This window comes from Tachyglossus aculeatus, chromosome 3, assembly GCF_015852505.1.
Source record: "Tachyglossus aculeatus isolate mTacAcu1 chromosome 3, mTacAcu1.pri, whole genome shotgun sequence".
Lineage (NCBI taxonomy): Eukaryota > Metazoa > Chordata > Mammalia > Monotremata > Tachyglossidae > Tachyglossus > Tachyglossus aculeatus.
The window spans coordinates 18,951,961-18,975,394 of record NC_052068.1 but is presented as its reverse complement, the minus strand read 5'-3'; the positions used below and the strand labels follow the sequence as shown (position 1 = coordinate 18,975,394).

The following is a 23,434-nucleotide window of genomic DNA, read 5'->3' as shown; positions in this document are numbered from 1 at the left end:
CGATGGGCACTTACCCCCTTCAGATGGCCACCCTCTCCCAACCCCCCACTCCTTTGCACTGTTGAATCACACTGGCTGCTATTCAATCAATAGTAAAAACAGTAATAATAATAATAATTGTGGTATTTGTCAAGCACTATGTGCCACACATTGTACTACGCAAACGAGCAAATTCGGTTGGTAGTTCAATGCTCTGTACACAGTAAGCACTAACTGATTACAATGGAAACAGGAGGAATGAATATGCAATACTAAAAAGAACAGGGGGCTCACAGTCTCAACCCGTTTTACAGATAGAGTAATCAAGGCCCAGAGACGTGAAGTGATTTGCCCAACGTCACACAGCAGACAAGCGGCACAGCTGGGATCAGAACCCAGTTCCTTCTTATTCCCAGGTCCGGGCTCTATGCATTAGGTCAAGCTGCTACTGTTTTTAGTATTTTTCGAGCACTTACTTGTGTTCACAGAACACTGCACTCTGCTCGGTGAATAGGAATCAATCGAGGAAGACCTCCTAGAAGAGTGGCCCTGATGAAGGGAGGGGGAATTCCCGGCAGGAGTACGGTTAGGGGATGATTAGGAGGCAGGAAAGATGAGAACAAGGGACAGTCAGTAGGTTTGCTGGAAAGAAAGGAAGACTATGAACTGGGTTGTAATGGGAGAAGAGGGGGTAAGAAAGGAGGTAGAGAGTTGATTAAGTTCCTCAAAGCCAATGGCGAAATGGATAGACAATCATTGGAGGTTTCTGAGGGGTTCAAAGACTTATGCAGAACCTGATTTGCAGTACAGTGCTTGGCACATAGTAAGCGCTTAAACAATACCTTTCAAAAATAACATCTTAGCAAAATGATCTGGGCAGCAGAGTGAAGAATGGATTAGAGAGGGAAGAGACTGGAGGCAGGGAGGTGAGTGAGGAGGCTGATGCTGACATCAAGTCAGAATGACAGCACTTGGACAAGTGTGGTAGCCACTTGAATAGAGAAGGAGAAGCAGATTCTGGAAATAGTATTAAAATACATAGGAGCAATCCACCCTTGATGATACCATCTTCAACTAAAAGGGACAATATTATATAATACACGATATACATAATTGTGGTATTTATTAAGTGCTTGCTATGTGCTACATCTCTGCCCCTGCTCTCTCTCCCTCCCTTCAGACTCGGGTCTCCTCCTCCTTCAGGACATCTCCATCTGGATGTCTGCTTGCTATCTAAAATTCAATATGTCCAAGACTGAACTCCTTATCTTCCCTCCTAAACCCTGTCCTGTCCCTGACTTTCCCATCACTGTTGACGGCACTACCATCCTTCCCGTCTCACAAGCCTTGCAACCCTGGTGTCATCCTCAACTCCGCTCCCTCGTTCACCCCACACATCCAATCCATCACCAAAACCTGACAGTCTCACCTCCACAACATCGCCAAGTTCTGCCCTTTCCTCTCCATCCAAACCGCTACCTTTCTGGTTCAATCTCTCATCCTATCCCAACTGGACTACTGCATCAGCGTCCTCTCTGATCTCCCAACCTCCTGTCTCTCCCCACTTCAGTCTATACTTTACACTGCTGCCCGGATCATCTTTGTGCAGAAACGCTCTGGGCATGTTACTCCCCTCCTCGAAAATCTCCAGTGGCTGCCTGTCAGCCTATGCATCAAGCAAAAACTCCTCACTCTCGGGTTCAAGGCTGTCCATCCCCTCGCCCCCTCCTACCTCACCTCCCTTCTCTCCTTCTACAGCCCAGCCTGCACCCTCCACTCCTCTGCCGCTAACCTCCTCACTGTACCTCATTCTCACCTGTCCCGCCGTCGACTCCCGGCCCACGTCCTCCCCCCTGGCCTGGAATGCCCTCCCTCCACACATCCGCCAAGCTAGCTCTCTTCCTCCCTTCAAAGCCCTACTGAGAGCTCACCTCCTCCAAGAGGCCTTCCCAGACTGAGCCCCCTTTTTCCTCTCCTCCTCCCCATCCCCCCCAACCTCCTTCCCCTCCCCACAGCACCTGTATATATGTTCGTACAGATTTATTACTTTATTTTACTTGCACATATTTACTATTCTATTTATTTTGTTAATGATGTACATTTAGCTTTAATTCTATTTGTTCTGATGACTTTGACACCTGTCCACATGTTTTGTTTTGTTGTCTGTCTCCTCCTTCTAGACTGTGAGCCCGTTTGTTGGGTAGGGACCGTCTCTATATGTTGCCAACTCGTACTGCCCAAGCGCTTAGTACAGTGCTCTCCACACAGGAAGTGCTCAATAAATACCATTGAAGGAATGAATGTTTCCCAGAAGTCCCCACCTCCATCTGCAATCGTTCTGGTAGTGTAGCCATAGTTTACTTGGTAAATAGACGGAAGGGGCTTACCACTGCCTTCTTCCACGCACTCAGTTTGAGTCTCCGCCCTCAATCCTCTCTCATGCCACTGCTGCCCAGCTCAGGTGAGTTTTGACTTGTAGCAGATTGCCTTCCACTCGCTAGCCACTGCCCAAGCTAGGAATGGAATGGGTAGGCCTCTGCTCGACTCTCCCTCCCGTAGCCAAGATTGGTAGAGTCCTTGAAATTCTCTAGATGCAATCCGAGAGGGGACAAATACCACTACTATTATTTATATTATCATTGCTTTAAAACTAGAGAACCCAAGGCAGCGACGACCTACTACATTACGGAAATCTTATATGATCATTTCCCGTCGAGTACTGCAACTCACAGTATTCTTAAACACAGTCAGAAGTCGTCAGGTTTCAATTGGTTGATCTCTTTTTGACTCAGTTCTGTTAAATAATTTTAAACTGTTGCATGGAGATGACTTTTAACTGAGAACATAACAGTTCTGGTGATATATGTGGGAAAATAGTTGTTCCAAATTCGCTCAATGAAATATTTGGGTCTTGATCATTTTATGACCATGATCATGATCTGTAACACTCTAAGTAATAATTCACTATGAACCTACTGCTTTCACTGTTGACATTGGGCCATAAAGTACCATAAACAGCTGCAAAGGAGAAGCAGATACTTATTTCAATTGCTTCTGGGTCCCCACATATCCAATGATTCAAAAATGACCCTCTGCTGAAAATAAAACATTCTCCAATAAATCAGAGAGGGTTTGTGTTATAGAATTCAATAGCCATAGAAAGGGTTCAAGAGAAGCAATGTTGCCCAGTGGATAGAGCACAGGCTTGGGAGTCAAAAGGACCTGGATCTAAATTCCTGACCTGCCGTTTCTGCTGTGTGCTCTTGGGTAAGTCACTTTTCTTCTCTATGTCTCAGCTGTCTCATCTGTAAAATGGGGATTAAGGGGATTAATGGGGATTATTATTAAGCGCTCAATAAATACGACTGATTGATTGATTAAAACTGTGAGCCATAGGCCTTGGACTGTGCCCAACGTGATTAGCTCTACCTACCCCAGCACTTGGAATACTGCCTGGCATATAGTAAGAACTTAACAAATACCATAGAAAATGGTTAATACTGCATGAATAAAGCATATTTTCAGAAAGGACATGGGGATGCATTTAATACATAAACCGGAGTGTGTCATGGAATCATTAATCTCTTCTGGAATTTCAAATAAAGCTCACCATTTCTTTAGCAAACAGACATTTAAAAAAAATACAGCACTTACTCTTCCAAACGCTAAATCTGCTAAACATAGAATAATACACTAGATGAAAGAGCACAACACGATGGCATTTTGACTTTGGTTCTCAGACCTTTCAGGAACATATTATGATTCCAGCAAAATTAGCGCAAGAAGCAGCAACAGTTGTTAAACAGGCAGAGCAAATAGAAACAGGAGAAGCAGCACGGGCTAGTGGCTACAGCACGGCCTGGGAGTCGGAAGGACCTGGGTTCCAATCCTGGCTCTGCCACTTGCCTGCCGTGTGACCTTGGGCAAATCATTAAACTTCTCCGGGCCTCAGTTACCTCATCTATTAAATGGGGATTAAGACTGTGAGCCTCATGTGGGACATGGACTGTGTCCAACCTGATAATCTTGAACCTCTCCCAGCGAGCACTTAGATCAGCATTAATAATAATAATGATGGCATTTATTAAGCGCTTATTATGTGCAAAGCACTGTTCAAAGCGCTAGGAAGGGTACAGGGTGATCAGGGGCTCAAAGACTTCATCCCCATTTTACAGATGAGATAACTGAGGCACAGAGAAGTTATATGACTTGCCCACAGTCATACAGCTGACAATTGGTGGATCCGGGACATCTGACACATAGTGGGCATTTAAATACCATTATTATTTTTATTATTATTACTACATTAAATTACAAGCCATTCTTCGACCAGAGAACTCCACAGAGCTGCAAGTACTATGAAAGAAAACAAAGACCCACTGTTCTTGTTCCAACTTTTATCCAATCTCTATTCCCACTGGACCTGGCTGATCCTCACAGAATTAATACACACACTGATGCTCAGATAGAGATACATTAAGCTAGGTGTGGAAGCCTGAAAACAGATACAAACTCTGGAAGGAGCCTGGGGCTGTTCTCACAGTCTTGACTTTAGCTGTAAAATTATTCACTTGTATCCTCCCCAGAGCTTAGAACAGTGCTTTGCACATAGTAAGCACTTAACAAATGCCATTAATATTATTATTATTATTATTATTCACTTTCCATTTGATTTTTAAGCTCGGTTTAAAAATATTTGGGCAAAAATTCAGTTGTCAGGAAGTACACACCTTTTTTGTGCCAATGGATTCATCTCTACCGATTCTATTGCGCTACACTGCCCATGCAGCTAATACAGTGCTCTACCCATAGGAAGCACTCAATAAATACCACTGATTACTAAAAATCATACAGTATCATTTTTATTTTATAGGGCTACTCCCCACAAGTGCATATTGAAACCCAACTTAGAAAAGCAGCTTTGCTAGAAAGAGAGACACCAAAATACACACTGGAAATGAAATTAGGCTGCTGTTTCTCTAATCTATAGTGGACCAAACCTGCTAAAAGGATCAGCCTTACCCCTACCTATTCAGCACCACTTCATTCTTTCATTCATCCATTCAATCGTATTTACTGAGTGCTTACTGAGTGCAGAGCACTGTACTAAGTGCTTGGAAAGTATAATACAGCAATAAGGAGAGTCAATCCCTGCCCACCACGGGCTTACAGTCTAGAGTGGAGGGAGACAGACATCGAAACAAGTTACCAGGCACCGCTTAAAGGCATCCCCTAAGAGAATCAATCAATCAATCAATTGTATTTATTGAGCGCTTACTATGTGCAGAGCACTGTACTAAGCGCTTGGGAAGTACAAATTGGCAACACATAGAGACAGTCCCTACCCAACAGTGGGCTCACAGTCTAAAAGGGGGAGACAGAGAACAGAACCAAACATACCAACAGAATAAAATAAATAGGATAGAAATGTACAAGTAAAATAAATAGATAAATAAATAAATAAATAAATAGAGTAATAAATATGTACAACCATATATACATATATACAGGTGCTGTGGGGAAGGGAAGGAGGTAAGATGGGGGGATGGAGAGGGGGACGAGGGGGAGAAGCAGCATGCCTCAGTGGAAAAAGCCCGGGCTTGGGAATCAGAGTTTATGGGTTCCAATCCCGGCTCCTCCACGTCAGCTGTGTGACTTTGGGCAAGTCACTTCACTTCTCTGTGCCTCAGTTACGTCATCTGTAAAATGGGGATGAAGACTGTGAGCCCCAAGTGGGATAACCTGATTACCCTGTATCTACCTCAGCGCTTAGGACAGTGCTTGGCACATAGTAATCATTTAACAAATACCATCATCATTATTATTATTGCTAAATGTGAAACTACAATACTTGGCTGACAATGCATTCTCTCCTACCTGAAGCTTCATTTCCCAGCACAAATGCATCTGTCTATTCTGATCGAAGACTTCCCTGGTTACGTGACTCCTGTAATCCAGACTAAGGCGCTGGTAGTTTTGTATGAGCTCTGGTGTCTGCCCTTCACTGGCCTGCAGCTGAAGCAAGGAAGTTGGTGGTCTGCTCGTTTGGGCTTGCCGGAGGAAGGTCCCAAGTAGCCCACTAGTGTGAGCCTACTGTTGGGTAGGGACTGTCTCTATATGTTGCCAACTTGTACTTCCCAAGCGCTTAGTACAGTGCTCTGCACACAGTAAGTGCTCAATAAATACGATTGATTGATTGTGATCAAACTGAACTAACTGCTTCCTCCAACTGGTTCCAGCTGAAAGTGGCAGTGAATGAATAATTCATCATCAGCTCATTCCGGCCCCCATCTACTCCTTCACCTCCTGCAAACCCTCAACAGCAGTCTGCCACAGGTCTGGGAGTCTGAAGGACCTGGGTTCTAATCCCGACTCCACCGCTGCGTGACTTTAGGCAAGTCACTTCAATGGGCCCCAATTGCCTCCTCTGCAATAACAATAATAATGATTGTGGTATTTATTAAGTGCTTACTCGCTCCCAAGAGCTGTTTAAAGCACTGAGGTAATCAGGTGGTCCCACGTGGGGCTCACAGTCTTAACCCCCACTGAGCAGATTAGGGAACTGAGGCACAGAAAAATTAAGAGGGTTGCCCAAGGTCACACTGCAGGCAAGTGGTGGAGCCGGCATTAGAACCCACAACTTCTGACTCCCAAGGCCGTGCTCTTTCCACTAAGCCACACTGCCTCTGAGGGGATGAAGACTGTAAACCTTATGTGGGACAGGGACTGTGTCCAACCCAATTTGCTTGTATCCAACTCAGAGCTTAGTACAGTTCCCAAATGTACAGATCCCAAACCATGCTCCCGAACATCCAAGAAATCCAGAAGAGCTCACAACACTCTAGGCAGGAGGAGGATAGAATAAAGGATGCTCTCTTCATTCAACCTCCCTCCCATCCCCACAGCACATATGTGAGTGTGTGTGTGTGTGTGTATACATATATATATCTGTAATTTATTTACTTATGTATATTAATGTCTGTCTCCCCCTCTAGACCGTGGTTCCTTATGGGCACGGAATGTGTCAGTTTGTTGTTGTACTCTCCCAAGCTCTTAATACAGTGCTTTGCACACAGTAAGCGCTCAAAAAATACAACAATGAATGAATGATAGGTTTTGGGAGCCACACTCCGCTCTTAAGAGAAGCAGTGTGGCCTAATGGAAAGACCCCAAGACCAGGAGTCGAAGGTCCTGGGTTCTAGCCACTTGTAAATTGTGTGACCTTGGGTAAGTCATTTCATTTCTCTGAAGTTCAGTTCCCTCACCTGCAAAATGGGGACTCACTACCTGTTCTCCCTCCCATGTGGGACCCGATTAACTTGCATCTACCCCAACACTTAGTAAAGTGCTGGACGTGTGGCAAGCGCTTAACAAATAATACAATTATTACATGTTAGTCTAATGTATTCATTCCCCTCTGAAATACAGCTACAGAGGAGATGCTTCCTGTTTGCTGTTTTTTTCCCACTAAAATACAACGCTATTAATAAAATCACTTGGGCAGCAATACGTATGAATTTCCTAAAGGAAGAGAGGAAGGCAAGCAAAAAGCTAGAGAGTCAAATCAACTGTTTAAGAAATCATCAACCAATCACTGGCATTTATTGAGCGCTTACTGTGTGCAGAGCACTGTACTAAATGCTCGTAAGAGTACAATCCAACAGAGTAGGGTAGACATGATCCCAGCCCACCAGGGGCTTAGAGACTAGAGATGAATTGGGAGCCTACAGACCACAAAAAAAGTGTCTGGTAGAATTTTTCAAGTTGGGGTAGGGAGAGGAAGGAGAAGAGGAGAAAAAGCAATATTTGCTGTTTATGCCAGGTAACAGATGGTCTCAAGGGGAGGAATTTCCCTGATTTTCCCAGCTATAAGTTACCAACTTCACTTTTTGTTTTTTTTTTAAAAAAAAGCCAGGCTATACACTTTGGCACAACTTAAAACTTCTCAAAATGCTACTTGTGTAGATCTTAAACACTCCGCCTCTCCGTACAAGTTAAGACATTTTATTTCCTAATGGAACGTTAAACCCCGAGGGTGTGACACAATCATGAGAAATACGTAAATCATCAGGTCTGCCTCCTTTAAACCCAGAAAACCAAAGCCAAAAGGTTAATGTACACACTGGGCTGCAGGGATCCGGTGTTTCCGCAATACATTTCAATCCCATTCTTCTTTGCCAGGGAAGTGAAATGAACTGTCAGTCAATAATAAAGGTGGGATGAAACAGGGAGAAGCAGACAGGGAACACGATGCAGTATTCAGAGATTTAAAGACAAATCAGATCATTCTAGGAGGAGAGGCAGTGAGGCCTAATGGAAAGAGCAGGGACCTGAGAGGAAGAGGATCTGGGTTCTAAAACCTGTTCTGTCTCTTGCCTGCTGTACGACCTTGGGCAGGTCACTTCACTTCAATGGCCCTCAGATTTCTCATCTGGAAAATGGGAATTTAACACCTGTTCTCCCTCCTACTTAGACTGTGAGCCCCATATGGGATGGGATGATTAAACCATAACTATGCCGGCACTTAGCGCAATGTTTGACACATACTAAATGCTTGACAAATATCACAATTGGTTAGTAGATTGCACCTGGGATATATCTATATTGAAATGCTTAGTATGGTGCTCTGCACACAGTAAGCACTCAGTACATTCCATTGATGGATCTATGCAAGTGTCTAGGTAAAAAGTTTATGCCCCATTGTTAGGGACATTTAATCATTTTAAATATTCAAAATTCCTGGTTTCTGGATGGTTGGAGAGACAGGGAATGCATCTGTTTATTAATCAATCAATCAATCGTATTTATTGAGTGCTTACTGTGTGCAGAGCACTGTACTAAGCCCTTGGGAAGTACAAATTGGCAACATATAGAGACGGTCCCTACCCAACAGTGGGCTCCCAGTCTAGAAGGGGGAGACAGAGAACAAAACAAAATATATTAACAAAATAAAATAAATAGAATAGATATGTACAAGTAAAATAGAGTAATAAATACGTACAAACATATATATATATTTATATATATATATATATATATACAGGTGCTGTGGTGAAGGGAAGGAGGTACGATGGGAGGGATGGAGGGGGGAGAAGGGGGAGAGGAAGGAGGGGGCTCAGTCTGGGAAGGCCTCCTGGAGGAGGTGAGCTCTCAATAGGGCCTTGAAGGGAGGAAGAGAGCTAGCTTGGCGGACGGGCAGAGGGAGGGCATTCCAGGCCAGGAGGAGGACGTGGGCCGGGGGTCGATGGCGGGACAGGCGAGAACGCGGCATGGTGAGGAGATTAGCGGCAGAGGAGCCAAGGGTGCGGGCTGGGCTGGAGAAGGAGAGAAGGGAGGTGAGGTAGGAGGGGGCGTGGTGATGGACAGCCTTGAAGCCCAGGGTGAGGAGTTTCTGCCTGATGTGTAGGTTGATTGGTAGCCACTGGAGATTTTTGAGGAGGGGAGTAACATGCCCAGTGCGTTTCTGGACAAAGACAATCCGGGCAGCGGCGTGAAGTATGGATTGAAGTGGGGAGAGACAAGAGGATGGGAGATCAGAGAGGAGGCTGATACAGTAGTCCAGACAGGATAGGATGAGAGCTTGAACAAGCAGGGTGGCGGTTTGGATGGAGAGGAAAGGGTGCATCTTGGCACTGTTGCAGAGCTGAGACCGGCAGGTTTTGGTGACAGCTTGGATGTGAGGGGTGAACGAGACAGTGGAGTTGAGGATGACACCAAGGTTGCGGGCTTGTGAGACGGGAAGGATGGTAGTGCCGTCAACAGTGATGGGAAAGTCAGGGAGAGGGCAGGGTTTGGGAGGGAAGACAAGGAGTTCAGTCTTCGACATGTTGAGTTTTAGGTGGCGGGCAGACATCCAGATGGAGATGTCCTGACTGTGTTGTACTCTCCCAAGTGATTTGTTTTGTTGTCTGTCTCCCCCTTCTAGACTGTGAGCCTGTTGCTGGGTAGGGACCGTCTCTATATGTTGCCATCTTGTACTTCCCAAGCACTTAGTACCGTGCTCTGCACACAGTAAGCGCTCAATAAATATGATTGAATGAATGAATGAATGACAGGAGGCTTTGTCTTGGTTTCAAAGAACTGATGATTCATTCATTCAATCATATTTACTGAGCGCTTACTGTGTGCAGAGCATTATAGCAATCATGTCTGCTCACCCTATTGTACTCTCACAAGCGTTTAGTACAATGTTCCACACATAGTAGTGATAATAATAATAGTGGTATGGGCTAAGTGCTTACTATGTGCCAAGGAAAGTACTAAGTGCTGAGGCAGCTACAAGATATTGAAGTCAGACACAGTCGAGGGACTGTGTCTGACTTCAATACAGCATAAGTAGAAGGGAGAGGCAGTCATTTATTCCCCACTATGATGATGATGATATCTGTTAAACGCTTACTACGTGCCAGACACTGCACTGAGCAGTGGGGTGGATACAAGCAAATTGGGTTGGACACAGTCCCTGTCCTACGTGGGGCTCAAAGTCTCGATCCCCATTTTATAGATAAGGGAACGGAGGCCCAGAGAAATGAAGTTACTTGGGAATTGAGGCCCAGAGGAGTGACGTTACTTGCCGAAGGTCACACAGCAGACAAGTGGTAGAGCCTCCTCCAGGAGGCCTTCCCAGACTGAGCCCCCTCCTTCCTCTCCCCCTCCCCTGCGCCTTACCTCCTTCCCCTCCCCAAAGCACCTGTATATATGTATATATGTTTGTACGTATTTATTTCTCTACTTTATTTTTACATATTTATTCTATTTATTTTATTTTGTTAATATGTTTTGTTATGTTGTTTGCCTCCCCCTACTAGACTGTGAGCCCACTGTTGGGTAGGGACCATCTCTATGTGTTGCCAACTTGTACTTCCCAAGCGCTTAGTACAGTGCTCTGCACAAAGTAAGCGCTCAATAAATACGATTGAATGAACGAATGAATGAATGTGCTGGGACTAAAACCCAAGACTGAGCCCCCTCCTTCATCTCCCCCTCCCCACCCACCCCCGACTTACCTCCTTCCCCTTCCCACGGCACCTGTATATATGTATATATGTTTGTATGCATTTATTACTCTATTTTATTTGTACATATTTATTCTATTTATTTTATTTTGTTAATATGTTTGGTTCTGTTGTCTGTCTCCCCCTTCTAGACTGTGAGTCCGCTGTTGGGTAGGGACCGTCCCTATATGTTCCCAAATTGTACTTCCCAAGCGCTTAGTATAGTGCTCTGCATACAGTAAGCACTCAATAAATACGACTGAATGAATGAGTGAACTCCCAGGCCCATGCTCTAGCCATAAGCACTTACTGTGGGCCAGGGCACTGTACTGCACAGAGAAGCGGCATGGCTTAGTGGAAAGAGCATGGGCTTGGGAGTCAGAGGATGTGGGTTCTAATCCTGGCTTTGCCACTTGTCTGCTGGATGATCTTGGGCAAGTCACTTAACTTCTCTGTGCCTCAGTTACCTCATCTGTAAAACGGGGATTAAGACTGTGAGCCCCATGTGGGACAACCTGATTGCCCATCTCCATCCCCCCCATCTTACCTCCTTCCCTTCCCCACAGCACCTGTATATATGTATATATGTTTGTACATATTTATTACTCTATTAATTTATTTATTTTACTTGTACATATCTATTCTATCTATTTTATTTTGTTAGTATGTTTGGTTTTGTTCTCTGTCTCCCCCTTTTAGACGGTGAGCCCACTGTTGGGTAGGGACTGTCTCTATATGTTGCCATCTTGTACTTCCCAAGCGCTTAGTACAGTACAGTGCTTACCCCAGTGCTTAAAGTAGTGCTTGGCATATAGTAAGCGCTTAACAAATACCGCAATTATTATTATTTAGACTGTGAGCCCACTGTTGGGCAGGGACTGTCTCTATATGTTGCCAACTTGTACTTCCCAAGCGCTTAGTACAGTGCTCTGCACACAGTAAGCGCTCAATAAATACGATTGATTTATTGATTGATTATTATTATTACTACTACTACTAAGCACTGGGGTAGACACAATATAATAAGGTTGCAAACAATCCCTATCCTACGTGGGGCTCACAGTCTTAATTCCCACTTTACAGAGGAGATAACTGAGGCACGGAGCAGTGAAGTGAAGTGATTTGCCCAAAGTCAAGCAGCAGACATGTGGTGGAGCCGGAATTAGAACCCACATTCTCTGATTCCCAAGCCCGTGCTCTTTCCACTAGGCCATGTGATGGATGCGTTTGCCAGGCCCCACTCGCATTATTCCTTGCCTAATTGAGTTACCACTGGGCCAACTGCAGCTGGAAGTGCTTTGATGACCACATCCATTCACGGCTTCCATCACCTCAGGATTCTCGGTGAAACAGCACTCCTCTCCCCCTCGTCCCCCTCTCCATCCCCCCCATCTTACCTCCTTCCATTCCCCACAGCACCTGTATATATGGATATATGTTTGTACATATTTATTACTCTATTAATTTATTTATTTTACTTGTACATATCTATTCTATCTATTTTATTTTGTTAGCATGTTTGGTTTTGTTCTCTGTCTCCCCCTTTTAGACTGTGAGCCCACTGTTGGGTAGGGACTGTCTCTATATGTTGCCATCTTGTACTTCCCAAGCGCTTAGTACAGTGCTCTGCACATAGTAAGCGCTCAATAAATATGATTGATTGATTGATCTCTTGCCACTGATGGCTGAGTCCAGTACTAAAATTGCATTAAATTCCTTCATTCTTTTAATCAATCGTATTTATTGGACGCCTGCTGTGTGCAGAGTACAACAGAACAATAAACAGACATATTCCCTCTCCACGACATGCTTACAGTCTAGAGGTACAAATAAATAAATTACAGAGACGTACTAAATACAACTTCACATTTGGGCAAGTCATTTCACTTCTCTGAGCCTCCGTTACCTCATCTGTAAAATGGGGATGAAGACTGTGAGTCCCCTGTGGGACAACCTGATCATCCTGTAACCTCCCCAGCGCTTAGAACAGTGCTCTGCACATAGTAAGCGCTTAATAAATGTCTATTATTATTATTATTATTATTATTATTATTATTACTGGCCAGAGGGATGAGTTGGCCTAGGGTGGTGGGAAATGGATCGGGAAAGGCTTGTTGGAGGAGGGATTGGGAGAGTGATTTGCATGTGGGGAGCGGTGTGGGCTGTCAGATTTGGGGAGGTGCCAAACGGCAGGAACACTATGAGCGAGGGCTTGGAGGCAAGAGAGTGGTAAGTGAGGCAGGATGAGAAGGTGGGCTTAGGAGGGACAAACTCAGGAAGCTCAGGATTTACCAGTGAAGGGAGCAGGGAGATACAGTTGGGCCAGGCGGCACACAACCTTGAAGCCTACCGTGAGTTTTTGAAGGGGACATTTTTCATAACTACCATGTTTGAGGACACTATTTTATTTCTTTGCGCTGTCTCTGCCACTCTCCCTCACGTCTCTTAAGAGAAGCGGCGTGGCTCAGTGGAAAGAGCACAGGCTTTGGAGTCAGAGGTCATGGGTTCAAATCCCGGCTCCGACAATTGTCAGCTGTGTGACTTTGGGCAAGTCACTTCACTTCTCTGGGCCTCAGTTCCATCATCTGTAAAATGGGGATTAAGATTGTGAGCCCCCCGGGACAACCTGATCACCTTGTAGCCTCCCCAGCGCCTAGAACAGTGCTTTGCACATAGTAAGTGCTTAATAAATGCCATCATTATTATTATTATTCTCCTCCCAGTCCCTCTCTCCCTATGGTGAGCCCCTCCCCTTCTCCACCACCCCTCTCTCCTTCTCATGCCCCCTTTCTCTCCCTCTATTTTTCCCATTACCAACATATCCTCATATCTCCACTAATAACAATAATTATGGTATTTGTTACGCACTTACTATGTGCTAAGCACAGTTCTAAGCACTGATGAAGATACAAGGTAATCAGGTTGTTCCACATGTGGCTCACAGTCTTAATCCCCATTTTACAGATGAGGTAACTGAGGCTCAGAGAAGTGAAGTAGCTTGCCCAAGGTCACACAGCAGACAAGAGGCAGAGCCGGGATTAGAACCCACGTCCTCTGACTCCCAAGCCCAGGCTCTTGCCACTACGCCACACTGCTATTCTCTCTTCTCCAGATCTGATTATCTTGTATTTACTCAGATAATAAACTTAATATATACCATAATTAAATTCAAAATGCACAGTTAAATGTGGGTGAAAATCAATCCAGCAGTTTATGGTTATTTACTGAGCACTTACCATGTGCAGAACATTGCATTTAGCGTTTGGGAGAATGTAAAAGAGTTTGTCAGGCATGATCCCTGCTTTCTAGGAGCTTGTGAGGAAAAGAGTTGTGATGGGGGAGAACATAACAAGACAAACTACCTACAAGGGGGGAAATTCGAGGTAAAAAGGGACTAGACGACCAGAGGTGTGTCTGCTCCTGCTGGCTTGGCAGACATCGCTGATACAGCTCGTGGGGTAAAAACAGGCCTGATGCAAGCAAAGCCCACTGCGGAGATTTACAACTGGTGTTGGCACTTAAGGTTCTGTAAAAATGGAACGTATTCCTTTGGGTATGTTCCTTGCTCCAACTTGAGCCACCAAACAAGTCTTAGTATACAATAAATAACCTTTTAATGAATTCACTCACTCACGCAACCATATTTATTGAGCACAGCCCGTGTGCAGAGCAGTATATTAAGTGCTTGGGAGAGTACAATACAACAATAAACAGACACATTCCCTGCCCATAACGAGCTCACAGGGCAGGAGACAGACATTAATATAAAGAAATTACATAAATGAATCTCCGGATAGTACTTTTTTTCCCTCCTGTTTGTAGAAAAGCCTACCCTGCTAAATGTCAGAGCTATTTCTGAAAATGAAGCGTTTAAGATTTGCCGAGGGTGGAGCACAAACTTTCATTCTGTGGCCTAGTGAGAGAGAATGGAACTGGATGTCAGGAGGCCTGGATTCTCGTTCACTGACCTGCTTGGGCAAATCATTTAACCTCTCTGGGCCTCAGTTTCCTGACCTGAAAACCAGGAAGAAGATACCTGTCTCCTTCCACTGCTTAAGCTGTGAGCACCAGGTGGGATAGAGACTATGCCAGATCTGATGCCAGATAAATACGATTGATTGATAGTATGTGATTCCTTATGGGTGACTATTAAAACCCTTTGAGGAGGAAATCATTTTGTCCCGTATGTGACTGGATATTGATGTCTTGGGTGGTTATGCTTCATAAGAAGCTGCCACGCTCTGACCAACTGGAGCGTCATGGGACGGGGCCACAGCAGGCGGTGTGGCCTAACAACTGGTGTGGCTGGAGCGGGGGCCTGGGATTCAGAAGGATCTGGGTTCTAATCCCAGCCCCGCCGCTTGTCGGCTGTGTGGCTTCGGGCGAGTGATTTTGCTTCTCTGTGCCTCAGTTACCCCCTCTTTAAAACGGAGCTGAAGACGGAGCCCCACGGGGGACAGGGACCGCGTCCAACCGGATGTGCTTGTATCTGCCCTAGCGCTTAGTGTTGCACGCTTAACAAATGCCACAATTATTGTTATTCTCCAGCTAAGCGCTGGAGTAGATATAAGATAATCAGATGGGATATAGTCCTGAGGGACCCCATCTGGGGTCTGAATAATAATTGTGGCATTTGTTAAGTGCTTATTATGCACCAAGCACTCTATTAAGCACTGAGGTAGCTATAAGATAAACAGATTGGACACGGTCCCTGTCCTACATGGGACTCAGCCTTGGGGTCTCAGTCAGAGCCAGTTTTGTAAAAGTGGACGCCCCATGTAAAGAAGCATTGTTGCCCAGTGGATAGAGCACGGGCCTGGGAACCGGAGGACCTGGGTTCTAATTCCCTCTCCGCCACTTGTCTGCTGTGTGATCTTGAGTAAGTCACTTAACTTCTCTGTGCCTCAGTCACCTCATCTGTAAAATGGGGATTAAGACCGTGAGCCCTATATTAGACAGGGCTGTGCCCAACCTGATTCCCGGTACCTACCAGAGTACTTACATATCCATTCTATTTCTTTTATTTTGTTAATATGTTTGGTTTTGTTCTCTATCTCCCCCTTCTAGACTGTGAGCCCACTGTTGGGTAGGGACTGTCTCTACATGTTGCCAACTTGTACTTCCCAAGCGCTTAGTACAGTGCTCTGCACACAGTAAGCGCTCAATAAATACGATTGATTGATTGATTATCTTGTATTTACCCACACAGTAAGCTTAATAAATACCATAAGTGAATTCAATATGGATAATTAAACTAAACGTGAGTGAGCAATGCACTTTCTTTTTAAAAACCTTGAAAATTCATCAAGCAGTCGATGGTATTTACTGAGCACTAACTGTATTAAGTGCTTGGGAGAATACCCTCTAGACTGTAAGCTTGATGCTGGCAGAGAACGTGTCTATTGCTGTATTTTAATTTCCCTAAGGCTTAGTACAGTGCTCTGCACACTGTAAGCGCTCAATAAATCCGACTGAATGAAAAGAGTCAGTAGGCACGATCCCTGCTCTCTAGGAGTTCACAATCTAGGGAGTATAATACCACAATGCATTCACTGGGGTATAACATGCAGGACCACTAAAACAATTCTCTTGTATTCCCCAGAGATTCGACTTTTATGAGAATAATGATTCCAGTTCTGGATCTGACATCTCAAAATGGCTTGAAGAGAGTTCAAACCTTTCGAAAAGGTTACTAAAGAGAGGGATCTATGAGGTAAAAGTAAGGGCTTAAGAAAAAAAAGATAAGGAAACTAAAACTGGTTATCACAGCTGTGAAATCCACAGCAAGCACTACAGCACCATGGCATGGTGGATAGAGCCTCAGCCTGGGAGTCAGAAGGTGGTGGGTTCTAATCTCAGCTCCACCACTTGTCTGTTGTGTGATGTTGGGCAAGTCACTTCACTAGGCCTCAGTTACCTCTTCTGTAAAATGGGGACTAAGACTCTGAGCCTCAAGCGGGACAAGGACTGTATCCAACCTGATTACCTTGTTTCTACCCCAGTGCTTTGAAGAGTGCTTGGCACATAGCAAACGTTTAACAAACGCCACCATTATTATCATTGTTATTTTTATTATTATCACTCTAGCTCAGAGAGACCATAAAGATTCCAATATTAATCAAACTTGGGTTAACACCTCATAGGAGTGACTTGTTTTTAAATCAATTGTGTGTACTGAGCCCTTAATATTCATTAAATCATTTTCACTGAGTGCTTACTGTGTGCAGAGCACTGGACTAAGCACTTGGAAAGTACAATTCGGCAACAGATAGAGACGGTCCCTACCCAACAACGGGCTCAGAGTCTAGAAGGGGGGGAGACAGACAACAAAAAAACCAAGTAGACAGGCATCAATAGCATCAAAGTAAATAAGCAGAATTATAGATATATACACATTATTAATAAAATAAATAGAATAATAAATATGTACATATATAGAAAAGTACTGTGGGGCAGGGATGGGGGTAGAGCAGGGGGAGGGAGTAGGGTCGATGGGGAGGGGAGGAGAAGCAGAAGAAAAAAGGGGGCTCAGTCTGGGAAGGCCTCCTGGAGGAGGTGAGCTCTCAGTTGGGCTTTGAAGGGAGGAAGAGAGCTAGTTTGGCGGATGGCATCTGTATATATGTATATATGTTTGTACATATTTATTACTCTATTTATTTATTTATTTTACTTGTACATATCTATTCTATTTTATTTTGTTAGTATGTTTGGTTTTGTTCTCTGTCTCCCCCTTTTAGACTGTGAGCCCACTGTTGGGTAGGGACTGTCTCTATATGTTGCCAACTTGTACTTCCCAAGCGCTTAGTACAGTGCTCTGCACACAGTAAGCGCTCAATAAATACGATTGATTGATTGATTGATGTGAGGAGGGAGGGGATTCCGGGCCAGGGGGTCAACGGCGGGACAGACGAGAACGAGGCCCATTGAGGAGGTTAGTGGCGGCAGAGGAGCGGAGGGTGCAGGCTGGGATGGAGAAGGAGAGAAGGGAGGTGAGGTAGGAGGGGGCAAGGGGATGGACAGCCTTGAAGCCAAGAGTGAGGAGCTTTTGCTTCATGTGAAGGTTGATAAGTAACCACTGGAGATTTTTGAGGAGGGGGATGACATGCCCAGAGCATTTCTGTAAAAAGATAATCCGGGCAGCAGAGTGAAGTACAGACTGAAGCAGGGAGAGACAGGAGGTTGGGAGATCAGAAAGGAGGCTGATGCAGTAAATCAGTCAGTAGATGATGAGTGACTGTACTAACATGGTAGCAGTGCAGAGCTTCCTATGTGCACAGCACTGTACTAAGCATTTGGGAGAGGTCAGCACAGTAGAATTAGCAGCCACATTCCCCGCCCAGAATGAGTTTACTGTTCACAGCTCAGGGTTCAGCATGACTTAGTGGAAAGAGCACAAGCTTGGGAATCAGAGGTCACGGATTCTAATCCTGGCTCCGCCACTTATCAGCTGTGTGACTTTGGGCGAGTCACTTCACTTCTCTGTGCCTCATTTACCTCATCTGTAAAATGGGGATTAAGACTGTGAGCCCCACGCAGGACAAGCTGATTACCTTGTGTCTAGCCCAGCGCTTAGAACAGAGCTTGGCACACAGTAAGCACTTAAATGCCATCATCATTATTATTATTATTATAGAGCTTTCGAAGGTTGAAGTGAAGGGATCAATCAATGAGATCTGCAAAACTTTAGCTTAATTTTTTAAAAATCAATTACTGCTGCATTGTTCTTAAATTTACTCCTTCAATCTGAAGAAAAATGGTGGTTGGATTTGGCAAAGAAAATGACATGAAAAATGCTGGTTTCCTGGAAATGAAATTAAGTGGGAGTAATGAATGTCTTCTTTTGGCATCACTGGCTGCCTCCAGGGCATTTCATTTCATAGACAAACACGTCTCCACCTTTATTGCATCAGACCTGCAGTTTCCCCGGAATCGGGGTAACGTCAATCGGAAACTTTTATTAGACCCAGATTTCAGGCCTGACTTGCTTCACAGAGCATTTTTCCACAGCCTTTTTTGACTTTTTCATGGTATTTGTTAATCACTTATTATGTGCCAGGCACTGTACTAAGTGCGGGGGTAGATACGAGCTAATCGATGCTTAGTGCAGGGTCTGGCACATAATAAGAGCTTAACAAAAGCCATTAAAAAAAATAATCAGGCTGAATACAGCCCATGTCCCATATGGGGCTCACAGTCTTAATCCCTATTTTACAGATGAGGTAACTGAGGCACAGAGAAGGTAAGTGACTTTTTTTGTGGTATTTACTAAGCCCTTTTACTCTACTTATTTATTTATTTATTTATTTTACTTGTACATACCTATTCTATTTATTTTATTTTGTTAGTATGTTTGGTCTGTCTCCCCCTTCTAGACTGTGAGCCCACTGTTAGGTAGGGACTGTCTCTATATGTTGCCAGCTTGTACTTCCCAAGCGCTTAGTACACAGTAAGCGCTCAATAAATATGATTGATTGATTACCATGTGCCAGGCACTGTACTAAACCTTTCTAGACTGTGAGCCCACTGTTGGGTAGGGACCGTCTCTATATGTTGCCCACTTGTACTTCCCAAGCGCTTAGTACAGTGCTCTGCACACAGTAAGCGCTCAATAAATACGACTGAATGAATTTGGATAGAGAAGAGCTAACAGGACTTGGATACAGTCCATGTCCCACACGGAGCTCACAGCTTTAATCCCCCTTTTACACATGAGGTAACTGAGGCCCAGAGAAGTGAAGTGACTCGCCCTAGGTGACACTGCAGACGAGTGACCCAGAGCCTTCTGACGTCCAGGCCTGTATTCGTCCCACCAGGCGACGCGGCCTCTCACCCTCATAACTAGCTGCTTAGATCTGTGTTCCGAATATTAAAGGCCTGGCTCTCCCTCTATTGGGCATCATCTGATTCAAAAAGGGATTCCTAATTGCTCTTCTGCAGACTTGGGAATTTACAAATGCCCGGGAAGAGGCTGCTGCCCAGATTGGAGTGGAAGATGGGCATCGCGTCAGCGCTCAAGCCACAGCGGGCCCCTCTCAAGCCTGGAGATCCCAGGCAGGATCTGGCTGACGGGGTGGCATTCGTAAACCCACCTTGACCAGGTATCAAGAGAAGACCCTTGGCCCAGTGGAAAGAACATGGGCCTGGGACACAGAGGCCATGGGTTCTAATTCTGGCTCTGCCACCTGCCCGCTGGCTGACCTTGGGTGAATCAGTTCACTTCTCTGGGCCTCAGTTACCTCAACTGGAAAATGAGGACTAAGACTGTGAGCCCCATGTGGGATGTGGACTCCACTGCTTAGTACAGTGCCTGACACAGTCAGCACTTAAATATTATTTTTAAAAAACAAAAAAAACTTTTAATATCCTGAAGACACCATCATGGATTTTTCTACCAATTTCTACGTGAATTTCTCTCAAACACAATCTGACAGCAGAAAATCATGGTTGTTGCAGCGAACAAAATTTGGCCTTACCCCACACTGGCATTACCCCACAGACCAGTTCACGACTCATGGGATGTGCTGCATCGTGGGATGAAGGGGATATGACACCTGTCTACTTGCTTTGTTTTGTTGTCTGTCTTCCCCTTCTAGACTGTGAGCCCATTGTTGGGTAGGGACCGTCTCTATATGTTGCCGACTTGTACTTCCCCAGCGCTCAGTACAGTGTTCTGCACAAAGTAAGCACTCATAAATACGACTGAATGAATGAATTTTTCCATAGATTTACATGGCATCCATTGGGAAACTGTTCCAGAACCACAAGAAAAAGAATATGAAATTCCTTTACATGATATACTCCCACTGTGATGCTGAATGTCACTAAACTGTTGTTTAACCTTTAAGTAATTCAAAGCATCATTTCACAATATTAAATGAGTTATCAGATAACAATATAATAGGATTATGAGTCATGGCCCTCATTTGCTCTCCTAACAACCCTCTTCCTGGAACATGCCTTTGCCGGTTAATTTCCCAGAACTTTCAAAAAACTCCACTATTTATAAACATATTTATACCCATATTCAGCCCTCTTGTGTAAATGTTCATTTAAATGTACATTCAATTATTTGTCTTTTCTATGCCTGCAAATAATGTTACGTCTGTCTCAGGAATTAGAGAGTAAACTCTTCATGCGCAGGGAATTTACCACTTCCTTTATTAGTACTTCCCAAGCACCTAGTACAATGCACTGAGAAAGTGCCTGATAAAGACTAATAACACTTTAAAGGCATCAGTAGAAGCTGTTTGCTTCTGTATTGCACTCTCCCAAGCGCTTAGTACAGTGGTTCGCACATGGTAGTCTTCTAGATGGTGAGCCCTTTGTTGGGTAGGGACCATCTCTATATGTTGCCAACTTGTACTTCCCAAGCACTTAGTACAGTGCTCTGCACACAGTAAGTGCTCAATAAATATGATTGAATGAATGAATGAATGGTGAGCACATTGAGAAAGTGCTCAATAAATACTAAAAATACTTTATAGGTTCCTGCAGAAGCTGTTTGCTGCTGTACTTTCCCAAGTGCTTAGTACAGTGCTTTGCACACGGTAGGCGCTCAATTAAATACAACTGAACTAATTAAACAGAAGCTCATCTCACTGACTGCAGTTTGTCATCTTTTCATTCATTCATTCATTCAATAGTATTTACTGAGTGCTTACTGTGTGCAGAGCACTGTACTGAGAGCTTGGAAAGCACAATACGGCAATAAAGAGAACAATCACTGCCCACAATGGGCTTACAGTGTGGGGGCGGGGGGAGACGGGCATCAATACATGTAATCAGGCATCAATATAAATAAATAGAACTATATATATATATATAGTGTATATATACATATATATACACTATATATATACACTATATACATATATATACATACTATATACATATATAGTGTATATATAGTGTATACATGTGTGTATATATACATATATATACACATACATACATACATAAGTATTTTGGGGCGAGGAGAGAGGGGAAGACCAAAAGGAGCGAGTCAGGGTGACATGGAAGGGAGGGGAAGCTGAGGAAAAGTGGGGCTTAGTCTGGGAAGGCCTTTTGGAGGAGGTGTGCCTTCAGTAGGGCTTTGAACAGAGGGAAGAGTGATTGTCTGGCGGATTTGAGGATGCAGGGCATTCCGGGCCAGAGGTAAGATGTGGGCCAGAGACAGGCAAGATGGAGGCACAGTGAGAAGGTTCGTACCAGAAGAGTGAAGTGTGTGCGCTGGGTTGTAGAAGGAGTGAGGCAAGGTGAAGTGGGAGGGGGTGAGGTGATGGAGAGCTTTAAAACCAATGGTGAAGAGTTTTTCTTTGATACGGAGATGGACAGGCAACCACTGGAGATTTCTGAGGAGAGGGGTGACATGCCCTGAACGTTTCTGTAGAAAGATAATCCGGGCAGTGGAGTGAAGCATGGGCTGAAGTGGGGAAAGGCAGGAGGCTGGGAGGTCAGAAAGGAGGCTGATGCAGTAATCTAGGCAGGAGAGGATGAGATCTTTTGTGGAGAACTTGTCCAACTTGGGTTGAAGGGAAATCATCTTTGTTTCTTCTTAAACCAAATTGTAGCAGGTGACCTCTACTTGAACACAAATGAGTCCCTCTGAACTCTTCAATCAATCCATCAATCGAGGTTATTTAGTGAGTGCTTACTGGGTACAGAGGTCTGTACTAAGTGTTTGGGAAATTACAATACAGAGTTGGTACACGCAGTCTATACCCACAAGGGGCCCACAGTCTTTTCTCCATCAGGACCTTACAGTATGCACACACACACACACACAAACACACACCCGCACACACGGTAAGCGCTCAATAAATTCCACGGAGTGATTGATGCTTCAAACATATCACATACTTTCACTCACTTTCTTGAAAACTGAAGCAAGACTTTTTAATCCTAAAATCAAGTTTTCATCTGTCGTATTGTACTCTTCCAAGAGCTAAGTACGGTGCTCGGTACACAGTAGGCTCTCAATAAATACCACCAATTGATCTGTTTTGGCATCCTGCAATGATACGCCGTGGCTTGTTATGGGCATTCAATGAGGTCGTCGGACAATTCCTCTGAAGGGGATCCAATTAATTCATGGAAACCTGCCCCATACATTTCTAAATGAAACTGCCTCTCCAGTTCGACAACTTGTTTAGTTATCCGCTTGATGGTCTCTACGAAACCTTGAAAATCTGCCCAAAACAAGTAGGCAGAACTTCCTCCAAGGTGCCGATTGCATTATTTGTTGACTGCTTAATCTCAGCCCCAGTGGATTATGTTTGGGTTACGGCACCAAGCACGATGGATTGTATCCCCTGGGGGATGCCTGCTTATGGCTCGCCAGCCCTCACCTGAGAAAAGCTTTTCTGATTTGACAACCTGAAAGAGTTCAACAAAGTAGATACCTGTCACCTGCCTACTTAGGCTGGGACCGCATGAGGGACAGGGACTTTTCCAAAGCGTGG

At 44.5% G+C, this 23,434-nt stretch overlaps 1 protein-coding gene and 1 non-coding gene across 5 annotated transcripts in view; both read right to left on the bottom strand.

Moving 5' to 3' along the window:
* MARCHF8 (membrane associated ring-CH-type finger 8) overlaps nt 1–23,434 on the bottom strand; it is a 231,933-nt gene that overhangs the window by 114,581 nt on the left and 93,918 nt on the right. The window lies entirely within an intron of this gene.
* Nucleotides 2,451–2,587, bottom strand: LOC119926428. The gene has a single exon (XR_005450304.1). It is a non-coding gene; the product is annotated as a small nucleolar RNA SNORA7 (small nucleolar RNA).